This window comes from Erinaceus europaeus, chromosome 19 (genome assembly GCF_950295315.1).
Source record: "Erinaceus europaeus chromosome 19, mEriEur2.1, whole genome shotgun sequence".
Lineage (NCBI taxonomy): Eukaryota > Metazoa > Chordata > Mammalia > Eulipotyphla > Erinaceidae > Erinaceus > Erinaceus europaeus.
Genome location: NC_080180.1, coordinates 43,985,773 through 44,007,703, shown reverse-complemented (window position 1 = coordinate 44,007,703; position 21,931 = coordinate 43,985,773). Strand labels below are relative to the sequence as shown.

The window sequence follows — 21,931 nt, the reverse complement described above, 5'->3', positions numbered from 1 at the left end:
CCAAAAGGATCCCAGTTCGAGTCTTTGGCTCCCCACCTGCAGAGGCATCTCTTCACAAGTGGTGAAGCAGGTATGCAGGTGTCTATCTTTCTCTCCCCCTCTCTGTCTTTCTCTCTCCATTTCTCTCTGTCCTATCCAACAACAACAACATCAGTGGCAACAATAATGACAACAACAAGGGCAACAAAATGAAAAAAAAAGGCCCCCAGGAGTAGTGGATTCAGGGTGCAGGCACCTAGTGCCAGCAATAACACTGGAAGCAAAAAAAAAAAAAAAATTCACATAGAAATGGAAATGAAAAGAAAGCTGTGCTCCTTTGCCATGTGAGCAACTTGAGTTTGAGCCCAGCCCCCACTGCCCTGAAGGAAGTTTTGGTGTTATGGTCGCTTTTACTCTTTTTCTCTACCTCTGTCTCTATGTAAAAAATAGCAAGCAAGCAAGCAAGTAAGCAGTCTGGTAGAGTCACTTATATCAGAAATCAGGAAAGAAATTTGTCTTAAGGATCCCAGTTCGAGCCTTCAACTCCCCACCTGCATGGGAGTCGCTTCACAGGCGGTGAATCAGCAGGTCTGAGGTGTCGTTCTCTCCCCTCTGTCTTCCCCTTCTCTCTCCATTTCTCTCTGTCCTATCTAACAACAACAACATCATCATCAAAAGCAACAATAATAATTACAACAACAATAATAAAAAAGGGAAAATAAATAAATAAATAAAATAAATAAAAAGAAAAGAAATTTGTCTTTGTCACTGTTAGAATTTACCAGTGAAAGTTTACTCACTGAATGAAATTTAGGCCAGGCCTGAAAGTTTACTCATGTCATAAAATGTTCTTTGGCCAGCAATTAACATGTCTGGTGGCATAAATTGACAAAAACTTCAATTCTAATCATTCTGAAAGTCATCTCTGTCAATAAAAGGAATGTAGACCAGAGAGAGCTCTAGGTTCATCAAGTGTTAGTTTCCTCTGGCTTTAACCCAAGTTTAATACTGAGTCTTTGCCTCATGGTCTCTTTCCCTGGGATTTTTAGAAATCCTTCTCAACTCAATCTCATGGGATTTCTCACTAGCAGTTCTCTTGACCTGAATTAATGCTTCTTTCCTGTGGGTTACTTAATGGCAGTGTCATGTTCTTTGCTCCAACTTCTTTTAAAAATTATTTATTTATCTAATTTGATAGGACAGAGGGAAAATGGGGGCTAGAGAAGGAGAGAGAAGGAAACAGAGTGACACCTGTAGCACTGCTTTGCCATTCAGTGCTGGGGACTGGGGGCTGGAACCTGGGCGCTAGCACATGGTGAATTGTACTTTACCAAGTGTGCCACCTACCCCCTAGTTGCCCCAATATCTTTTTATAGGGTGCATCATATAATACTGCCAATCTTTCATTTGACTAATCTCTAGATTTCCCAAGAATGGTATTAAATCACTAAGTACCATAAATGATTTCAACCCTTCTTAAAATCCCTCTTGACTTGAGATGAAAGGATGCATTGCAAGTTACCAATCATCTGAATATACCCACTAGTGTCCTGATTATTGAATGAACATTTGATTCCTTTGGGAGCCCTTTCCAAGACTGCAAAAAGTTCTGAATTTCTGTAGTGTGTGTGAAAAATTCAGGAAAAAATCAAACAAATAAACAAATGCATCCTGCCATCAGAGAGGGCTGAGAAACATTGTTTCCCAGTACTAATAGGAGAGAATCTATATTCCATAACTGCTGTCAGAGTCATGATTTGCAGTGACAATAATACCTCACCCATTGCTGTATCCCTCCAAGTGATGCAGAGATACTCTCATTCACCAAACTTTAATCAGGCTCCTCTGATCCCTCTTCTCGACATGGCCTCAACTTTGACTTGTTATAATTACAGACTAACAGTACAAATGATTTTACTCACTCCCCAAACTAAGATTGGAACAAGTACTCAAATAATTTCTAACTCAACGTCATGTCCCTAAGATAATAACTCGAGATCACAAGAATCTGCTTCAGCAAATTCAACAATGCAAAAGAATTTATTGTTTATTTTATTTATTGATTTTTTACCAGAGCACTGCTCAGGTCTGGTTTGTGGTGGTGCTGGGGATTGAACGTGGGCCTTCTGAGCCTCAGACATGAGAAAGTCTCTTTGCATAACTATTATGCTATCTACTCCCCCCCATTGTTTCTTTCTCTTTTTAAAAAATATTTACTTATTCCTTTTTGTTGCCCTTGTTGGATAGGACAGAGAGAAATGGAGAGAGGAAGGGAAGACAGAGAGGGGAGGAGAAAGACAGACACCTGCAGACCTGCTTCACTGCCTGTGAAGCGACTCCCCTGCAGGTGGGAAGTCGGGGGCTCCAACCGGGATCCTTATGCCAGTCCTTGCGCTTTGCGCCGCGTGTGCTTAACCCGCTGCTCTGCCGCCCTACCCCGCATTGTTTATTTCTTTGACCTTCCTTCTTGCATGTCATTATGAATTATTACTTTGAGATTTATCTTTTTTTTTAACACAGAGCAGTCTTTCTCGATGACCTGGGAGTCGCCTCTTTTGGATATAATCATCGGGAAAGATGGATCCCTGCATCCCAGTGGGAGGAATGTCCATGAGTACACAGGTAAACTAATTCTCCATTACCACTCTCTAATCAGCCTTAAGAATTTTTCTTTCTGGGAGTTGGGCGGTAGTGCAGCAGGTTAAGCGCACGTGGCGCAAAGCCAAGGACTGGTGTAAGGATCCAAGTTCGAGCCCCCGGCTCCCCATCTGCAGGGCAGTCACTTCACAGGCGGTGAAGCAGGTCTGCAGGTGCCTGTCTTTCTCTCTCCCCTCTCTGTCTCCATTTCTCTCTGTCCTATCCAACAACAAAGGCAACAAAAGGGAATAAATATAAAAAAATTAAAAGAATTTTTCCTTCAGCATATCCCAGTATTTTTAAAGCCTCCTGTCTTATTTTAGTCTCTCCCCTACTGCAGTAGTACTGAGTAGAATATGTTTTTACCACCTTAACTTACCCTTTAACTAATGTCTCTATTTTTCTTTGCTTGTGTACAATGTATATGTTTTGTCAGTTATGAATATTACAGTTAACAGCCCATTTAAATTTTTTATATTAGTGATTTAATAATAATCAGCAAGATTATGATTAAATAATTAATAAAATAAATTAAATAAAATTGTTATTAAATAAGAGGGGTAAAGTTTCATACAACTCCCACCACCAGATTTCCATGTCCCATTCCCTTCACTGGAAGATTCTCTATTCTTTATCCTTCTGGGAGTATAGACCAAAGATCTTTATGGGATACAGAAGATGGGAGGTCTGGCCTCTATAATAGCTTCTCTGATGGACAGGTTGACAGGTTGATCTGTACCCACATCCTAATAGGCCATCTTGATTTTGGATTAGCTCTGCTTTGGATCAAGGTATAGTTAATCTTTTTGAAATGTGGCCATTGTAAAGATGTTTTCTAAGGGTGTGGTTAATGAGCTGAGAAAAATGACAATGCCAAGGCCTGCATAACTCAAAACATCACCGATAAAGAACAGTTATGCTTCTTCTTCTTCTTTTTTTAATGACAGAGACATATGCAACTGCATTTAGGAAGGACTCAAAACAGACCATACTACCCAAAAAGCAAAACAGAATTTGGGACATGGCACATTTAAGGGATTTTTCTATGAAACTGAGAAAACTATTTCCAGGAGATGCCACTAAAACCTATGGGTGAATAAAAAAGTAAATGTAGGCGGGGGTAGATAGGATAATGGTTATGCAAACAGACTCTCATGCCTGAGGCTCCACAGTTCCAGGTTCAATTCTGCATACCACCATAAGCCAGAGCTGAGCAGTGCTCTGGTAAAAAAAAAAAAAAAAAAAAAAAGAAGTAAATGTGTAGACTAAATTCCACAGTGTATCCTGTTAAGATAAAATCAACTAGTTAGGCTGATATTACCTAGGTCTGGTGGCAAATAGCAATGATATATTTTCTTCTGTCTCAGACGAGATTATTATTATTATTAATTTTTAAACTCTTTTGAGATGTTTCCATTTCAGAATATCCTTTTCTGAAATGTCTGTGAACTTTAGGTCATTCTTTTCTTTCGTGTAAAAATAGTGTAATCAACTTGTAAATCAAAAATGTAAAATCAGCTTGACTCGAGCTCTTCTCATGCCCGTGTTCCACTGATTGCAGGTGTCCACCTGATGTGAGGACATCAAGCCAGAGTATTATCTTACAAAGACATCTGTGCAAGGAATACTTAGCGATTTGTGAGTGATAGAAGGATGTGAGGTTTATGTGAACTTTTTTTTCTAGTTCTCTAAAACTAACTACTAACCTTGCATGTATAAACTTGATTCGGTAGACCAGTTAAGTCCTTTGCCTATCTACTTATCTTGTGGGCTATGGATGGTGTCCCTCATTTTTTAAAAAAAATTTTATTATCTTTATTTATTGGATAGAGACAGCTAGAAATCAAGAGGGAAGGGGTGATAGAGAGGGAGAGAGACAGAGAGATACCTGCAGTCCTGCTTCACCACTCATGAAGCTTTCCCCCTGCAGGTGGGGACCGGGGGCTTGAACCTAGGTCCTTGCTAATTGTAATATGTGCACTCAACCAGGTGCGTCACCACCTGGCCCCGGTGTCCCTCATTTTAAACTCTCTTCCGAACACTCGATGTCATCACATTAAATTTATTTCCTCCCCCCCCCCCTTTTTTTTACCAGAGCACTGCTCAACTCTGGCTTAAGGTGGTGCTGGGGATTGCACCCGGAATCTCTGCCCTTCAGGAATGTAAGTCTTTTTGCATGATGACTATACTATCTCCCTGTGCTTTTAAAAGATGTTTTTAAAGCATGAAAGTAACTTGAACTTGTGAAACCAAAATTGGATTCCAAGTAAAAAAGGTCTTTTATTAACTAAGCAAACTTCTTCACATCAAATTGATGGGGTTTACAGTCAGCAATATCTATACTCCTTTCCCATATTTGGGAGCTACTCTCTTCCCTGATCCAGCTTTCTGGTCCTTCTGCCAGCCATGACATCATCTCCCCCAGACAATAATTAAGATCCACCTGCATATCAGATTTCAGGCTCAGGAAAAAAAAAAAAAACTAGTATAGCCACAGGCCCTTTGGAATATAACTAAAATAGGCCTACTAGCTATCTACAAAATGGAGGACTCCCCCTCCCTCCCAACTCTTCATCTGCACTATTCCAGCCTTTAGGTCCATGACTGGTCAACAATTTATTTGCCTTTATATATTAACTCTCTTTTCAACCTCCAGGTTCCAGATGCTATCATGATGCCAACCAGACTTCCCTGGACAGACAACCCCACCAATGTGTCCTGGAGTTCTGCTTCCCCAGACCCCTTCCCCACAAGAGAAAGAGAGAGGCAGGCTTGGAGTATGGATGGACCAGTCAACGCCCATGTTCAGCAGGGAAGCAATTACAGAAGCCAGAACTTCCACCTTCTGCATCCTACAATGACCTTGGGTCCATACTCCCAGAGGGTTAAAGAATAGGAAAGTTATCAGGGGAGGGAATGGGATATGGAGATCTGGTGGTGGGAATTGTGTGAAGTTGTATCCCTCTTATCCTATGGGTTAGTCAACGTTTCCTTCTTATAAATAAAAAAATTAAACAAACAAACAAAAAACAGCTCACTGCTTTTATTCTTTAGCTTACTTACAGGTTTTTAAATATTGGTGTTAAGGAAAAGCAGCCAACTGGGTTGATCCAAGGAAGCTTTTGTATTAGTTAACTACTTATAGACTTGCCTCTGTGGTATTTTCCTGTTAGTGGGCCAGTCAACAGTCACTGGAGGGAGAAGGGCAGGTTGTACATTGCTTTTCACATTTACATCCATATAGATAATCCACCCACTTGGACCAATGTTTAAGTGTGCAAAAAAGCTAGATAAGCAAAAATTCCTTCATTCTATTCCTGCAGCACTGTGCCACTTCCTTCTTTCCTAGTCCTTCATATGGCAACAACTCACGGAAAGTCTGAACTTCACCCACTCAAGTAGGAAGGCCTGGAAGCTTCTTCACGGACTGGGTGACGGTAGCCAACCCCCTCCCGTCTCCCATCCTCCCGTATCTCCAAACTCAGTGGCCAGTCACCTAACTCAAGTTGGACGTGCTAAGATCAATCCAGTCTGGAAAAGAGAAATTTCCCATGAGTGGTCATCCCACTTCCGGTTATCTTGTCCATCTCCAAAACTCTCTCCCTTTACACTGTCTGAACTGGAAGACGCTTTGAAGAGGGTTAAACCGGGAACAGCTGCTGGCTATGATAACATCACCCCAGAACTCATTCTTAACCTGGGTCCCGCGGCAAAGAAGTGGCTCGCTTCATTCCTGTCCCACATCTTGAAATCCGAGTCTATGCCCAAAGTTTGGCGTCGTGCGAAGATAATAGCGGTTTTGAAACCAAAGAAAGACCCAACACTGGCTGCCAGCTATAGACCAATTTCTCTCCTCTCCGTGTGTTACAAACTCCTTGAGAGGCTGCTTCTGTCACGTATTTCTCATCTTACAGAGAAACTCCTATCACCCGCCCAAGCTGGTTTCCGCCCAGGAAGATCTACCTGCGAACAAGCCCTGGCCCTCTCAACTTACATTGAAAATGGATTCCAGAAGAATTTAAAGACGGGTGCTGTCTTTGTTGATCTCACAGCAGCCTATGACACGGTCTGGCACCGTGGTCTCCTAGTCAAGATCTCAAGATGCCTGCCTCCATGGGTGGCCAACACTATATGGTTTCTTCTCCAAAACAGAAGATTCCGGGTGCATCTGGGTGACAAGTCTAGCAGATGGAGACTTGTCTCAAGTGGCCTCCCCCAGAGTTCTGTTCTGGCTCCTGCGCTATTTAATATTTACATCAATGACCTCCCAGAAACTTCTTCAAGGAAGTTCATCTACGCCAATGACATCTGCTGTGCAGCTCAGGCATCCAAGTTTGATATCCTCGAGGAAACACTCACGAAAGACATGTCTCTGATATCTGATTACTGTAAAAAATGGCGACTAATCCCTGGCACTGCAAAAATGGTATCATCTGTTTTCCATCTACACCATGCCTCGGCCTCGCGTGAGCTTAATGTGCAGCTTGGTGATACGAGAATCCGGCATGAAGCCCAGCCAGTCTATCTTGGCGTTACTCTCGATCGCACCCTGTCATTTCACGAACATCTCATAAAAACTGCAGCAAAGGTGGGCGCGAGGAATCACATCATTGCAAGACTGGCCAGCTCCTCATGGGGCGCGAGCGCTTCCACACTACTATCATCATCTCTGGCATTATGCTATTCCACTGCAGAATACTGTGCCCCAGTATGGTTCCGTAGCCCCCATGCCCACTTGGTCGATTCCAAATTATATTCCTCCATGAGGATAATTTCTGGAACCATCCGTTCCACTCCGGTTCCATGGCTGCCAGTTCTTAGCAACATCGCCCCACCAGATATTCGTCGGGATGCGGCATCATCTAAGTTCATTTCCCACGTCTATGCTCGACCGGACCTGCCAATATACGCGGATATCTTCGCCCACCCTGTCCAACGCTTGATGTCTCGTCACCCAATCTGGTCCCCTATGCCTACACTGAACTTCTCTGTTCCAGACTCTTGGAAACAGAGTTGGCAGTCAGCCGAGGTAAAGAACAAACACCTCATCACAGACCCCTGCAAGCGTCAACCCGGCTTTGACCTAGCACGTTATCATTGGGCCCTCCTCAATCGCTGTCGAACAGGCCATGGCCGGTGCGCCGCTATGTCCCATCGCTGGGGAGCCAGAGACGACCCGAACTGCCCCTGCGGCTCCAGACAGACTATGACCCACATAGTCAACGACTGCCATCTCTCCAGATTCAAAGGAGGTCTCAAAACTTTACATCAGGCTCAACCTGACGCTGTTGACTGGCTACAGAAGAAGGGCAAACGCTAGAAGAAGAAATTGGATATAAATACTGTCTCTGGCCTGGAGAGATAGCATAACAGTTATGCAAAAGACTTTCATGCCTGAGGCTCTGTGGTCCCAGGTTCAATCCCCAGAACTACCGTAGGCCAAAGCTGTGCTGTGCTCTGGTCTTTCTATGTCTTTTTCTGTATTTTTTCATTAAAATGAAAATGTTAAGATAAATCAGTAAATAAACACTGTGACTTGCTGCTTGTAAACCTTACAGAACTATTTAATGTATGCACATGTAAATATATTCTCCCTTTTCACTTCACAAACATAGCTGTTTAGTGTCTGTACTGTGGTAAACAAGGGCTTTTCAGGTAGGGATAGATAGCATAATGGCTTTACAAACAGACTCTCATGCTTCAGCCTCCAAAGTCCCAGGTTCAATCCCGTACACCACCGGCAACCAGAGCTGAATGGTGCTCTGGTAGAAAAGGAAAGAAAAGAACCGAAGAAAAGAAAAGAATAAAACAACAAACAAACAAACAAAAACAAAGGTTTTCCCCTTTAAAAAGGCATCATGAGTAACTTTACTGTCAGTACTTACACAACTTCCACAGTCTTTTTAATAACTCCAAAGTATTTCGCTTTACAAACAATCCAAAATTATCTACATGTATCTGTTGAAGAACACAAAGGGTGATGCTAATCTTTTGCTGAAGTAAAGGAATTTGTGCTCCAGGAAAGGAGCTGGTGTCCCGCCCTTTCTCTACATTTGTAAATGTAGTTTATGATAAATACAAGTCGAGCTGATGAATGAGAGGGATGGGCTTTTTTCATCTTGCTAGTAAATCATCTTCTATAGAAATTATATGAATTTAACTGCTGCTAGTTTGAGAATGCCTGTTTCTTATGCTTTTGCCCACATAACGTGTTTTACTTTTTTTTTTTTTTTTTTGTCTTTGTCAAGTTGTTGCCAAGTGAGTAAGTAATATCTTTTTTACCTCCAGGGTTATGGCTGGGCCTCAGTGCTGGCACTATGAATCCACTGCTCCTGGTGGCCTCTATTGGATAGAACAGAGAGAAACTGAGAGGGAAGGAGAAATAGAGAGGGAGAGAGAAAGACAAACACCTGCAGACCTGCTTCACCTCTTATGAAGCATCCTCTTGCTGGTGGGGAGCTGGGGGCTCGAACCAGGATCCTTGTGCTGGTCCCTGCACTTAGCACTATTTGCTTAACCAGATGAGCCACTGCCTGACCTCCAGTAAGCAATATTTCATTTTTATTTATGAATGAGGTGGGCCATTTTACTATTCAATAATAACATTCTACTGTTGTATAGCAATCATCACAAATTCAGTGGTTTTTTTTTTTTTTTAGCATTGAACTTTTTCTTTTTTATTTTTTTTAATATTTATTTTATTTATTCCCTTTTGTTGCCCTTGTTGTTTTATTGTTGTAGTTATTATTGTTGTTGTCGTTGTTGGATAGGACAGAGAGAAATGGAGAGAGGGAGGGGAAGACAGAGAGCAGGAGAGAAAGATAGACACCTGCAGACCTGCTTCACCGCCTGTGAAGCGACTCCCCTGCAGGTGGGGAGCCGAGGTTCGAACCGGGATCCTTATGCCGGTCCTCGTGCTTCGCGCCACCTGCGCTTAACCCACTGCGCTACAGCCCGACTCCCAATTCAGTGGTTTTTAACCGCACATTTATTAATCTCAGTTTTTAGAAAACATTTATTAATTTTTGATAGAGATAGAGAAAAGCTAAGAGGGAAAGGGAAGATGGGGGGAGGGCGAGAGAGAGAAGCAGACAGACACCTGCAACACTCTTTAACCACTCTTGAGGCTCCCCTCCCCCCAAAACCCCTGCAAGTGAGGTGGGTTTGAACACAGGCCTCAGGTAACATGAAGGCTCTACTTGATGTGTCATCGCCGAGCTTTTTTTTTTTTTTATAATATTTATTTATTTATTTACTTATTTATTCCCTTTTTGTTGCGCTTGTTGTTTTATTGTTGTAGTTATTATTGATGTCGCTGTTGTTGGATAGGACAGAGAGAAATGGAGAGAGGAGGGGAAGACAGAGGGGGAGAGAAAGATAGACACCTGCAGACCTGCTTCACCGCCTGTGAAGCGACTCCCCTGCAGGTGGAGAGCCAGGGACTTGAACCGGGATCCTTACACAGGTCCTTGTGCTTTGCGCCAAGTGCGCTTAACCCGCTGTGCTACCACCCGACTCCCCCATGCCGAGCTTTTAATCTCAATTTCTGTGGCCTAGAAGTCCAAGCACACATGTCAGCTGGGTCTCCTAAACTAAGCTAAGTTATCTACTGGGCGGTTTCCTCATTAGGAAAACTCAGGAAGGAAGGGCTTGGTTCCTAGCTTTTGTTTACATTGCATAACTCAGTTCCTTGCAGGTGGAAGACTAAAGTTACCATTTTCTTGCTGCCTGTCAGCTGGGGCCTCTCTCAAGTCACTGAAGCCACTGTTATCCCATGCCATGTGACCCACAACATGACAGTTTACTCCTTTATAAGCCAGCAGGAGAATGTCCCACTTTGGGACTAAAACAGACTTGAATAACAGGACACAAAGGAGTGACTCATTGCCTTTGCCTCATAATGTAAACTACTTAAGGGTTACAGCAAATCTTACTCAATGCTCAAGGTGAAGGCATTATTATAGGCACCAGACTCCTAGAATTTTAGAATTCTATGATAAGTGGTTTTTTCTGTTTAAAACCATTTGTAGCCTTATTTATGAAATATATATATATATATATATAATATTCTGTTTAGTTTTAGGTTTTTTTTCTTTTCTTTCTTACCAGAGCACACTGCTCAGGTCTAGTTTCTGGTGGTGCAGGGAACTGAACCCAGGATCCTGTAGCCTCAAGCATGAAAATCTATTTACATAACCATTGTGCTATCTCTCCAACCCCAATATATTCTGAAGATAGCACATAGCATATGTGAAGATAGTATAAAGGACTACAAGAGAAGTAAAGTAAAAGGGTGAATCCACAGGACAAAATTTGGCCCTTGACAGAAAAACAAGATGGGCAGTAAAATGATAGACTGGTAAAATGATAGAGAGAAGTCTATGATAGACTTCTTGAAACTCACTATCCCAGACAGACCAGGCCTGCGTCTGAATCCTCTCCTACCTGAGAATGACTCCTAGTTTTAACTTCCGGGACTCATGATCTTAATAGGAAGAGGAGCTAAGCAGATTCATGTCAATGCTAATTTAGCATCCAAACTCCTATTGTTTATCTGGATCAAACCTTACATCCTGTTTCTTGAGGGACTGAATTTTAGAACCTTTTGATTAGTTCAGAGCCATCCTACTAATTTCATGGCAAGGTTAGATGATGATCTATTCTATCTGATGCCTCTGATTTCCCTTTGCTATGAAATCTAACACATGGGTGGGGCTAGATATCATAATAGTTATGGAAAGAGATTCTCATGCCTGAGGCTCCAAAGTCCCAGGTTCAATTCCCTGCACCACTGTAAGCCAAATTATATTCCTCCATGAGGATAATTTCTGGAACCATCCATTCCACCCCGGTTCCATGGCTGCCAGTTCTTAGCAACATCGCCCCACCAGATATTCGTCGGGATGCGGCATCATCTAAGTTAATTTCCCATGTCTACGCTCGACCGGACCTGCCAATATACGCGGATATCTTCGCCCACCCTGTCCAACGCTTGACGTCTCGTCACCCAATCTGGTCCCCTACGCCTACACTGAACTTCTCTGTTCCAGTCTCTTGGAAACAGAGCTGGCAGTCAGCTGAGGTAAAGAACAAACACCTCATCACAGACCCCTGCGAGCGTCAACCCGGCTTTGACCTAGCACGTTATGATTGGGCCCTCCTCAATCGCTATCGAACAGGCCATGGCCGGTGCGCCGCTATGTTCCATCGCTGGGGAGCCAGAGACGACCCGAACTGCCCCTGCGGCTCCAGACAGACTATGAGCCACATAGTCACCGACTGCCACCTCTCCAGATTCAAAGGAGGTCTCGAAACTTGACATCAGGCTCAACCTGACGCTGTTGACTGGCTACGGAAGAAGGGCAAACGCTAGAAGAAGAAACTGTAAGCCAGAGCTGAGCACGGCTCTGGTTTAAAAAAAAAAAAAAAAGCAACACATTATTGGGATTCTTAGATTAAGATACGCACTTCTTTTGCAAGGACATTATTCTACCAACCACTAGGCACACTGGTTACCTTAGTTATGTTAACATGTCCGCCACAGTGGGGAAGGAGTAGCTATAAGACTAGCAATTCCCACCAGCATTCCTCTAAGTTAGTTAAAATGAAGTTTCAAAAGTAATTTCTTCATTTTATAATGTTTTACATTTTTCAGATCTCTATTTACTAGATAGAGACAGCAAGAAATTGAGAGCATGGGGGTATAGAGAGGGAGAAAGACAGGCACCTGCAGCCCTGTTTCATCACTCCTGAAGCTTCGCCCTGCAGGTGCGGACTGGGGATATATATATATATGCAACATACAAACTTTATTTAACAAAAAATAACACGTAAAGCCAAACAGGTACTAAATATTAAGAGCGAAAAAAAACAGATTAGGAGAAATGTGCAGAATACGGCTCATGTGCAGGTGTGGGTGAGCAACTTGCACATTTTCTCAATATTCCCTGAATACTGCCTTGTATACACATACACATTAAATTTGAAAAAGATTTAACTGCTGGTCTCCTATACTTCATTTTTGTCGATCTTTGGGAAGAGGTCGTCTGAAGAGAACAGTGTGTGGTTCTGGTTCGCGAATCATGGAATGAACCCAGCTTAGACTCTCTGGAAGTGAAGTCTTCTCCACTCCTCTTCAGACATCAGATGAGTTTTGGGTACTTGTTTGGAAAGTTCGCTGGGTAACATAGCATGCTGATATTCGCAGTGCTCCTCCAAGTACTTATTCGAGTATTAGATCTGCTTGTGGGCCATTCTGCGGCAGACGGCAGAAGGGAGGGAGCAAAGGGATACACACCACGTCATGACAGAGCAACTGACTCCGGGGCTGAGGATTTGAACCCCGATGCTTACGCATTGTGACATGTTCATTCAGCCAAGTGCACCACCACTTGGCCCCTCCAAAAAAAACAAGGAAGATAAAATACTTCTCTCCAAATTTTATCTGGATTCAGGGTCTTGCTTAAAAATCATCATTTGACAAATCAAAATAATATTGATTAATGTACTTAAGATGTGATTGGTAATTTATATGTTACCGTACTTTCCATTGTGTTGAATCTTTAAAATTCAGTAGTATATTTACTTATTGAGCTATTAATTTGCATAGAAGCTATTTTTTTCTTTACTAGTGGGATAATGGACTACAGTACAGTTGTTAACACATGGGTACAATCTTTCACATCCCTGTGACAGGTGCCTATAGTAGTTCTTTTGCTGGCTGTGCTCTTTAGAGGGTCAACAGATCTCGAATTAGTTAGTAAATGGATAGATATACATAAGAAGTCTATATGAATATCTTCTTAACTTGTGCTCAGTATAACTTTTACTTTATGGTGGAATTTTAAATTATGCTTTCAAGTGAGAGTCATGATAAGCAAAAAACTATGATGTGGATTACAGATTTTCTGGGCTTTGTCTAGTGTTTACATTTAATCCACAAAAAAAGAAATTTAAGTAACCTGTTCCCAAACGGTTCCGTTGAGAGCAAAGGGAAATTTAAAGGCAGGAAATCAGAATGACTGAAAGTTGCAGAGGTTAAATGTGTAGGTATTTGGACAAATGTTCTGCATTATAAACTGCTATAGGAATGAAAGGCTGGTCCGGGTCATGGTACACTTGGCTGGACACACACATTACAGTGTGCAGGGACTGAGGTTCAAATCCCTGGTCTCCACTTGCAGGGGAGGAAGCTTCATGAGTGGTGAAGGAGTGCTGCAAATCTCTCGCACTTCCTCTTTATCGCTCCCTTCCCTCTTTCCTTCTTTTTGTCTCTCATTCTTCTCATTATGAATAAATGGTGCACAAGAACTTTTCTGCTTCAGAGTCTGCTTTCTATATAATCCTGTCAAAACATCCACCCTTCCTACCTTTCAAAAGCTTCATCAGTACACTTGTCTCAGGAACATCGTTCATTTGAGATTGTATAAGATGATGCAAGAGAACAGGGTTTGAGTCCTGGTTCTGTAACCAGTTTGAGTGCCTAGTGGCTGTGAAACTTTGAGTAAGTTGCTGTGGTGGACAAAATGGAACAGCTTAATTCAACCTTATTTACCTTGCTTGTTGGATATAGGAAAGCTAAAATTATTTTCTGTCTCTGTGATGCAGCTGACATTCTGGATTTGTATTAGATGTGCTTGTGTAAGACTGGAAAGGCAGAACTCGGTTAGAGACCTCTACCACTTCCTCCTTGGTTTCTGTTGGAGAGCAGAGTTGCAGCAGTTTTCCCATGATTGCATTTGATTAGCCTGGGTGTTGAGAGACAGTTACAATTGGCAGCCATTTGTTCTCTCGGGTCAGAATAAAATGGACCAGGAGAGTTCTTTGCAACTGGGGAAGGACCGTCAGTTAGATAGACAGTGTATCTGAAAGCTGAGCTTTCAAGTCCAGTGCCCTACCGCTGAGCCACCCAGAAATCCAGGTGAAGCTTTCAGAGCAACAGCTGAATTGACCCTAAGACTGCAGTACTTGCAAAATCAACATATGAGAAATAAGTAACTTAAATAAATGTTTTCCACAGGAAGACTTACTTAGGGTCTAATCTTAACACTACTATTCCATCACGACCTGACCTTGCGTAAAACACATGAAATTTCTCATTGTCAGTTGCATGTAAATATGATCTCAACTCAGTCTGAGGATCTCAGGCTGTGGATGTGAATGTGTCCATGTGTATGCTTACGCATATATTTCTGTGTATAAATGGATCAGTGTGGCTCTAAATGGATTGATATGTACTTAAAAAATTTTATTAGATAGGACAGAGAAATTGAGAGAGGAGGGGAAGATAGAGGGGGGGAGAGAAAGACACTTGCAGACCTGCTTCACTTCTTGCGAAGTGACCTCCCCTGCAGGTGGGGAGCCAGGAGCTCAAACCAGGATCCTTGCCTGGGGCCTTGCGCTTAGTGTTCTATGCGCTTAACCCAGTGTGCCACCGCCTGACCCCCTCAATATTTACTTTTCATGTCTTTAGATATTTTCACTTGTGACTCTGTGTAGGTTTATGAATGTGTGTGTGTGTGTGTGTGTGTTGTGGAGATTGGTGCTATGCAGTAATGATGGGTAAGGAGTTTTTTTGGTGTATCTGGATCCACAGATGTCCATGAGTACATCTTTCCTGGTGTTTCTTAAGTCATTTTAAATGAGTGTCTTCTGTGTATGGCGACACCACTGTGAACACATCTGGTTTCCTCAAGTGAATATGTTGCTCCTATATACAAGCACTGAGCGCCCTCTAGTGCTCAAAGGACAAAGTGCCTTGACTACAATAAATCTCCAGTAAGTCTGAGTGGTGGGCTGGTTCCTATGCCTATGGGCGGATTTCCAGGATTGTCCTTGAGAAGCAGAGGATTGTGCCTTCTAGAGTCAGGAATTCAACATACAGAGAACTTCGCAAGACTCCGATCCATAGAAGCTGCTTAATGCTATGAAGTGAAAGCATTTCTAGGAGTACTGACTGGCTCATTAGAGTGGGTAGGACATGGGGTTACACTGAGGTAAGACAGTAAGTCAAGAGAAAGGCTACCGAAACATAACCAGATTTCAGTGGGAAAGAACCTTCTTTCAGGTCTCTATGTCAAGAATTTCTGATTTGAGAGGCGGGTCCCACAACATTCTCTCTCCCCATATATCTCTGTGCAGACAACGCTGGGACTGACAGCATCTAGCACACATTGGGTCTATTTATGAAATGCTTCCTCCATGCCAGGAAACTTGCTAAACCCTTCTGGACCATCTTACTTGATTATCTGAATCTCTGGATAAGTTGGGTACTGTAGCTACATTCATTTTAAAGATGACAAAACTGAAGCCCTATAAGGCTAAATAACTTGACCAATATCACACAGCAGATAGCCAGGGAAGTCAAATTACAAATACAAAGTATCAAAGTCAAAAGTACTATCTGTAGTCACTATAGGGAACTCCATGGGCCAAACATTTACTCTGTAGGCTATTTACCAGCAATCTGACAAGAAGCAACTGAAAGCAAAATATTGAGCCTTAAGATAATACAAGGCAACTATATTGACAAGAGTGTCAAACCCATGTGTGTGTGTGTGGGGTGCTGGGGATGGGTAATACACAAATGATGTTGGAACAACTGCAAAATTATTCCCAACCTAGAACTCTTTATTCCGACAAACTGTTGGGGTGTGAGGGTGGGATATAAACATTTCAGACAGGCAAAATCTTAAAATGTCTACTTCCTGTGGTCTCTTTCTCAGGAAACCACTGGAGGATGCATTCTCATCAAAACTGTGGGAAAAAAAGAAAAAAGGACAACACAGTAGCTAGGAAGTGGGATTTCCTCAGAGGAGAAAGCAACAAGTGAGTTGGGCTGGTAATTACATATAAAGTTGGGCTGGGAGTGGTGGGCAGACAAATATCACAGGAAAATAAGCAAATGGATCCACATGATGGCAACTGTCCTTTAAGTCGTTACCCCTCTAATAAAGTGATTTGGAAAAAAAAGAGTCTGGAAGCAAGCAATTACTATTAGAATGCATAGACCAACAATTTTTAGGAGAAAGGCCTTCAGGGAAGAAAAATGCAAATGACAATTTGATAGTTTGGACCATGTAATAAAAAGATCTGAGGAAATATATATTGGCAATGGAATAAATAAAACTAGAAACTTCTGACTCAGGAAAAAATAATGTAGTGAATATATTGAGAAGTACAGTAGGTGGATTCTCAACAGATTTAGTGAAATAGTATGAGATGGGACTTGCAAGAGAGCTCACCTAGGATGGTAAAAAAAATTATATATATAACAGCTGTATAGACAGCTGAGATCAGCAGACTCTTCCATGATAGATGGTCATCATGTAATAGTCAAAATTAATACATGAGGAGCCCATGGTAAAATTATAAAAGGAGTTAAAAATAATAAAAACCATTGCTTTTTTAAAACCTTCAATGTATATTTTAATTTTTATTAGCGATTTAATAATGATTAACAAGATTGTAAGATAACAAGGGTAGAACGCCATACAGTTCCCACCACCAGAGTTTCAAAGCTCCTCCACTGGAAGCTTCCCTATTCTTTATGCCTTTCTGGGAGTAGAGACCAAAATTCTTTATGAGGTGCAGAAGGTGGGAGGTCTGGATTCTGTAATTGCTTCTCCACTGGACATGGGAGTTGACAGGTGAATCCATACCCCCAATCTGTTTCTATCTTTCCCTGGGTGGGTAGGGCTCTAAACCTTCAAATGTTTAAACAACTCTAGGACTTGAAGTATCATAAGGTAGAGAATGTTTTTTTAAAACATATATTTAAATTTACATTTAAATTTCATAAGAGTGATTGTAAAGTTGGGCTAAGGGCCAGCAGATGGTTCCGAATGTAGAGTGCACAGTGCATCATGTGTAGGAGCCCTGCCTTTGATCCTGGCACCAGGAACAGCATGAAGAGACCTATATGGATGGTGGCAAAGTGCTTTGTTGTCTCCCTACCCCTCTTACTGTCAGTCTGTCTCTCACCTCTGTAAGTCTTTCCCTCTCATCTCTCTTCCAAAGCCTTTCTGTAAGTATATATAATTTTTAAATTTGCATTGGGGAGGTTGCTCAGTGGTATTACACATGATGCACAAAGTCTTTGGTTCATTTTCCATAATCACATTAAAATATTAACACAAATAAACCAAGAAAACACAAGTTTCGGGCAGAGGATTACTGTTAAATCTGCAACTAATCCTGAATAGGATGAAAATTAAATATGAGCTCTTGACATTTCCAACAGTTTAACAAGAATGGATATTCTGGAAAATCACTCATATCAGTACAAAAATACTAGGTAAATGGGAGTAAACATAATTTTAAATGCACTGCAGGGGTTATAAGAAAGCAAAGAAAATCCTTAATGAACAGGTAAGTAGACAGATAAAGCCCAACTCCCTTAGAAGCAAAACAAAATATTCAGCTAAAGCTGGTGGTTAGTCAACATGATGCCTTCGGATGGTGCTGGTTAAAAGTTAATTAAGTCTGGGATAAAGAATAGGAATACTATTCCAATGGAGGGGATGGGATGCGGAACTCTGGTGGTGGGAATTGTGTGGAATTGTACTTCTCTTATCCAAAAGACTTGTTATTATGATTAAATTGATAAAACAATTTTTAAAAAGTAAATAATAAGAATGATTTTAATCTTTCAAAAATAAGTCAAGTCTAACAAAGAAGGTGAACAGAAATTGAGACACTAAGCAAAATTCTCAGCTGAGACCCTAAGTAAGACCTTCGATAGAAACCAGTCTGTAGGTACGGAGTTTGATAATATAAACAAATGAACAAAACCAATAACAAACACCAATGGTCTTCCTAATGTTTTCTCCACAGAGTTACTCTCAGGAGTCCTGGGTTGAAACGTCAGCATATTCCTGAATTGAGAAAGCTCAATATGCTCCATGGAAAACTACTCTCCAGTAAAAAACGAAAAACAAAACAACAGGGATAGCGTGTCCTTCATGACAAAGTGACAGAACAGGATGTGATTATGCTTAATAAAAACCAGATGGATTCACTCATATGTGGAATCTAGAGCACTGGAATACATGATCCTGAAAAAACAAAACAAAAAACAAGCAAACAAATCCTCTCCCCACCCCCAAATAGAAACAGATCCTCTTTAGGATTTTGTGCGAACTATGGTAGTTACCATTGGCAGGGTAAGGGCGCAGAACTTTGGTGTTGTGTCTGTGTGGTGGTGTGGAACTATACCCTGGAACCCTATAGTCTTTAACCTTTTATTAATTACAAAAATAAAGAAATAAGAAAGCTCAATGTAAGAGATTAAGTTGAAATGGTTTCAAGCTGATAGTACTCCCAACAATTTACAGAAGCCAAGGCAAAGCATTTTATTTCAGGAAATTGGGGATTCTTAAATTTAGAATTGTAGCAGGGATTTATGTTAATGACATGGTCAAATGAACAGCTAACATCTTTCCCTCTTTTAAGTTGCAATTATAAAATATTTAAATAAACACAACTCTACCGATCATTGTGCTAGTTTGATGGAATGACCTATGTATCTATGTTTCTGGGGGTGAAGGGGTGATTATGTAATAAATAGGGCCAGGGATCCTGCTTTGAGCCCCAGATCCCCACCTGTAAGGGAGTCGCTTCACAGGTGGTGAAGCAGGTCTACAGCTGTCTACCTTTCTCCTCCCCTCTGCCTTCCCCTCCTCTCTCCATTTCTCTCTGTCCTACCTAACAACGATGACATCAATAACAACAACAATAATAACTACAACAATAAAACAACAAGGACAACAAAAAGGAAAATAAATACATATTTTAAAAAACTGAACAAGAAAAGACCAAACTTTACAGCAACACTACCACCTACTGGAAAAAGGGGCATCCTCTAGTCAGCTAGTCTACTAGTTAACTAGTCAACCCAATGCCTAAACAGAAGAGTTTTGCTTCAAACAGGATTGCATTTAAGAAAACAAGAACAACAAAAAAGGAAACATAAAACTTGAACTGGGTTTGGTGTATTGCACTACATACAGCAAAGGGCTCTGGGGAAGGAGAGCAGGGAGGGGCTGAAGGGATGGGGGAGTCCTGGTGCCTGATGGTGGAATAGGACCTCAGTTGGGGGTGAGAGTGTTATGCAGACACCTGTCACGGGCAGATGAGAAATTTTATTTATGTATCAACAACTGCAATGTAAACCATGGAGCCTTCAATGAAATCATAAAAAATAAATTTAAAGCAACTTGGAATCAAAGAAAGATATTTATTTATTTATTTGTTTGTGTTTGGTTTTGAGGGTAATCGCTGGGACTCAATGCCAGTACTATGAATTCACTGCTCCTGATGGCTCTCCCCCCCCCCCCATTGCTGTTGTTGTTGTTGTTGGATAGGACAGAGAGCAATTGAGAGAGGAGGGGAAGACAGAGAAGGGGAGAGAAAGACACCTGCACACCTGCTTCACCGCTTGTGAAGTGACTCCCTCCCTTTCCCCGCCCCGGCAATGGAGAGCCCCAGACTAGAACTGGGATCCTTGTGTCACCCCTAGCGTTTCTCGCACTATAATTTAAAAAAAAAGTATTTATTGGAGATCAGGTGGTGTGCACCCAATTAAATGCACATAGTACTACACTCAAGGACCTGGGTTCCAGCCCTCATTCCCCGTCTGCGGGGGGGAGGGCTTCACAAGTGGTAGAGTAGGTCTGCAGATGTCTCTCTCTCTCTCTCTCACTCTCTACCTCTCCCTCCCCTCTCAATTTCTCTCTGTTACAATAAAATGGTAACAGTGGCCGCCAGGATTGGTAGATTTGTGATGTTAGCACTGAACCCTAGTGATAACCCTGGAGGCCAAAAAGAAAAATAAAAGCACTTATTTACTAATGAGAGAAAAGTGTGAACCAGACTACCGCATTGGTACATTATTTGATTCTGGGGATCAAACTCTTTATCATAAGAACCTACTATAAACATCTCTGTGTTAATAAACTGGACAATCTGAGAGAAATGGACAGGATCCAAGACTCATGAGAAGATCCAAGAAACAGAAATTCTGAACAAACTGATTAGGAGTAAAAAAGTTGAAATAGTAATCAAAAGTGTCCTCCAAAACAAAAGTTCAGAACCAGATTATTTCACTAGTGAAAGCTACCAAACTTTCAAAGATTTCATATCTATCCTCCTCAAATTCTTACTCTAAACTGAAGTGGAAAAATATTCCAAATACATTTTTTTTTTTTGCCTCCGGGGTTATTGCTGGGGCTCAGTGCCTGTACTACAAATCCAAGGCTCCTGGAGGCTATTTTTTCCCCTTTTGTTGCCCTAGTTTTTTTTATCATGGTTGTTGTTATTATTGCTGTTATTGCCATCATTGTTGTTGGATAGGAGAGAGAAATGGAGAGAGAAGGGGAAGACAGAGAGGGGGAGAGAAAGATAGACACCTGCAGACCTGCTTCACTGCCTGTGAAGTGACTCCCCTGCAGGTGGGGAGCCGGGGCTCAAACTGGGATTCTTATGCTGGTCCTTGAGCTTCGCACCATGAGTGCTTAACCCACTGTGCTACCTCCCAGCCGCCCCAAATACATTTTATGAAGACAAATTATCATATTAAAAACCAACAAAGATATCAAGAAAAAGGAAAACTATAGACCAATATGTCTAATGAATATAAATGTAAAAATCTGCAACAAAATCTTAAGCTGAATTCAGTAGTACATCAAAAAGATCACATTACACAACAAAGTTAGAATTATTCCATGGCTGCAAGGATTCAGCATTCACAAATCAATGAAATACACCACAATAAAATGAAAGATGAAAAAAAAATCAATGTATGATCATTTTAGTAAACATAGAAAATCGTTGGAAATCATAGGTAAGGTAGATATAACAGCTATAGCACAGCAGACTTGCAGAACTCCAGCCTCAGAGGTCTTTTTTAAAAATATATTTATTTATTTATTTATTCCTTTTTGTTGCCCTTGTTGTTGTCGTTGTTGTTGGATAGGACAGAGAGAAATGAGAGAGGAGGGGAAGACAGAGAGGGGGATGAGAAAGACAGACACCTGCAGACCTGCTCCACCGCCTGTGAAGCGACTCCCCTGCAGGTGGGAAGCCGGGGCTCAAACTGGGATCTTTCCAGTGGTTCTTGTGCTTTGCGCCACGTGCGCTTAACCTGCTGCACTACCACCCGATTCCCCATCCTCAGAGGTCTTAAATTCAGTCCCTAACACCGTCATATGCCAGAGCTGAGCAATGCTCAGATCTCTATGTCTCATAAAAATAGATCTTTAAAAGTAAAATAAAAAGTGCATCAAAAAGAAATACTCAGGAATAAAGTCAACAAAAG

The 21,931-nt window shown here is 41.6% G+C and overlaps 1 long non-coding RNA gene and 1 pseudogene across 1 annotated transcript; one reads left to right on the top strand and one right to left on the bottom strand.

Annotated features, from left to right (window-relative positions):
* The first annotated feature begins 2,500 nt into the window (after positions 1-2,500).
* On the top strand, positions 2,501-4,799 carry LOC132534741 (uncharacterized). Its single transcript, XR_009546450.1, has 3 exons — positions 2,501-2,601; positions 4,178-4,254; positions 4,712-4,799. It is a non-coding gene; the product is annotated as an uncharacterized LOC132534741 (long non-coding RNA).
* Positions 4,800-12,631: 7,832 nt separating this feature from the next.
* LOC107522907 (cyclin-dependent kinases regulatory subunit 2-like) lies at positions 12,632-12,870 on the bottom strand (annotated as a pseudogene).
* Positions 12,871-21,931: the final 9,061 nt, after the last annotated feature.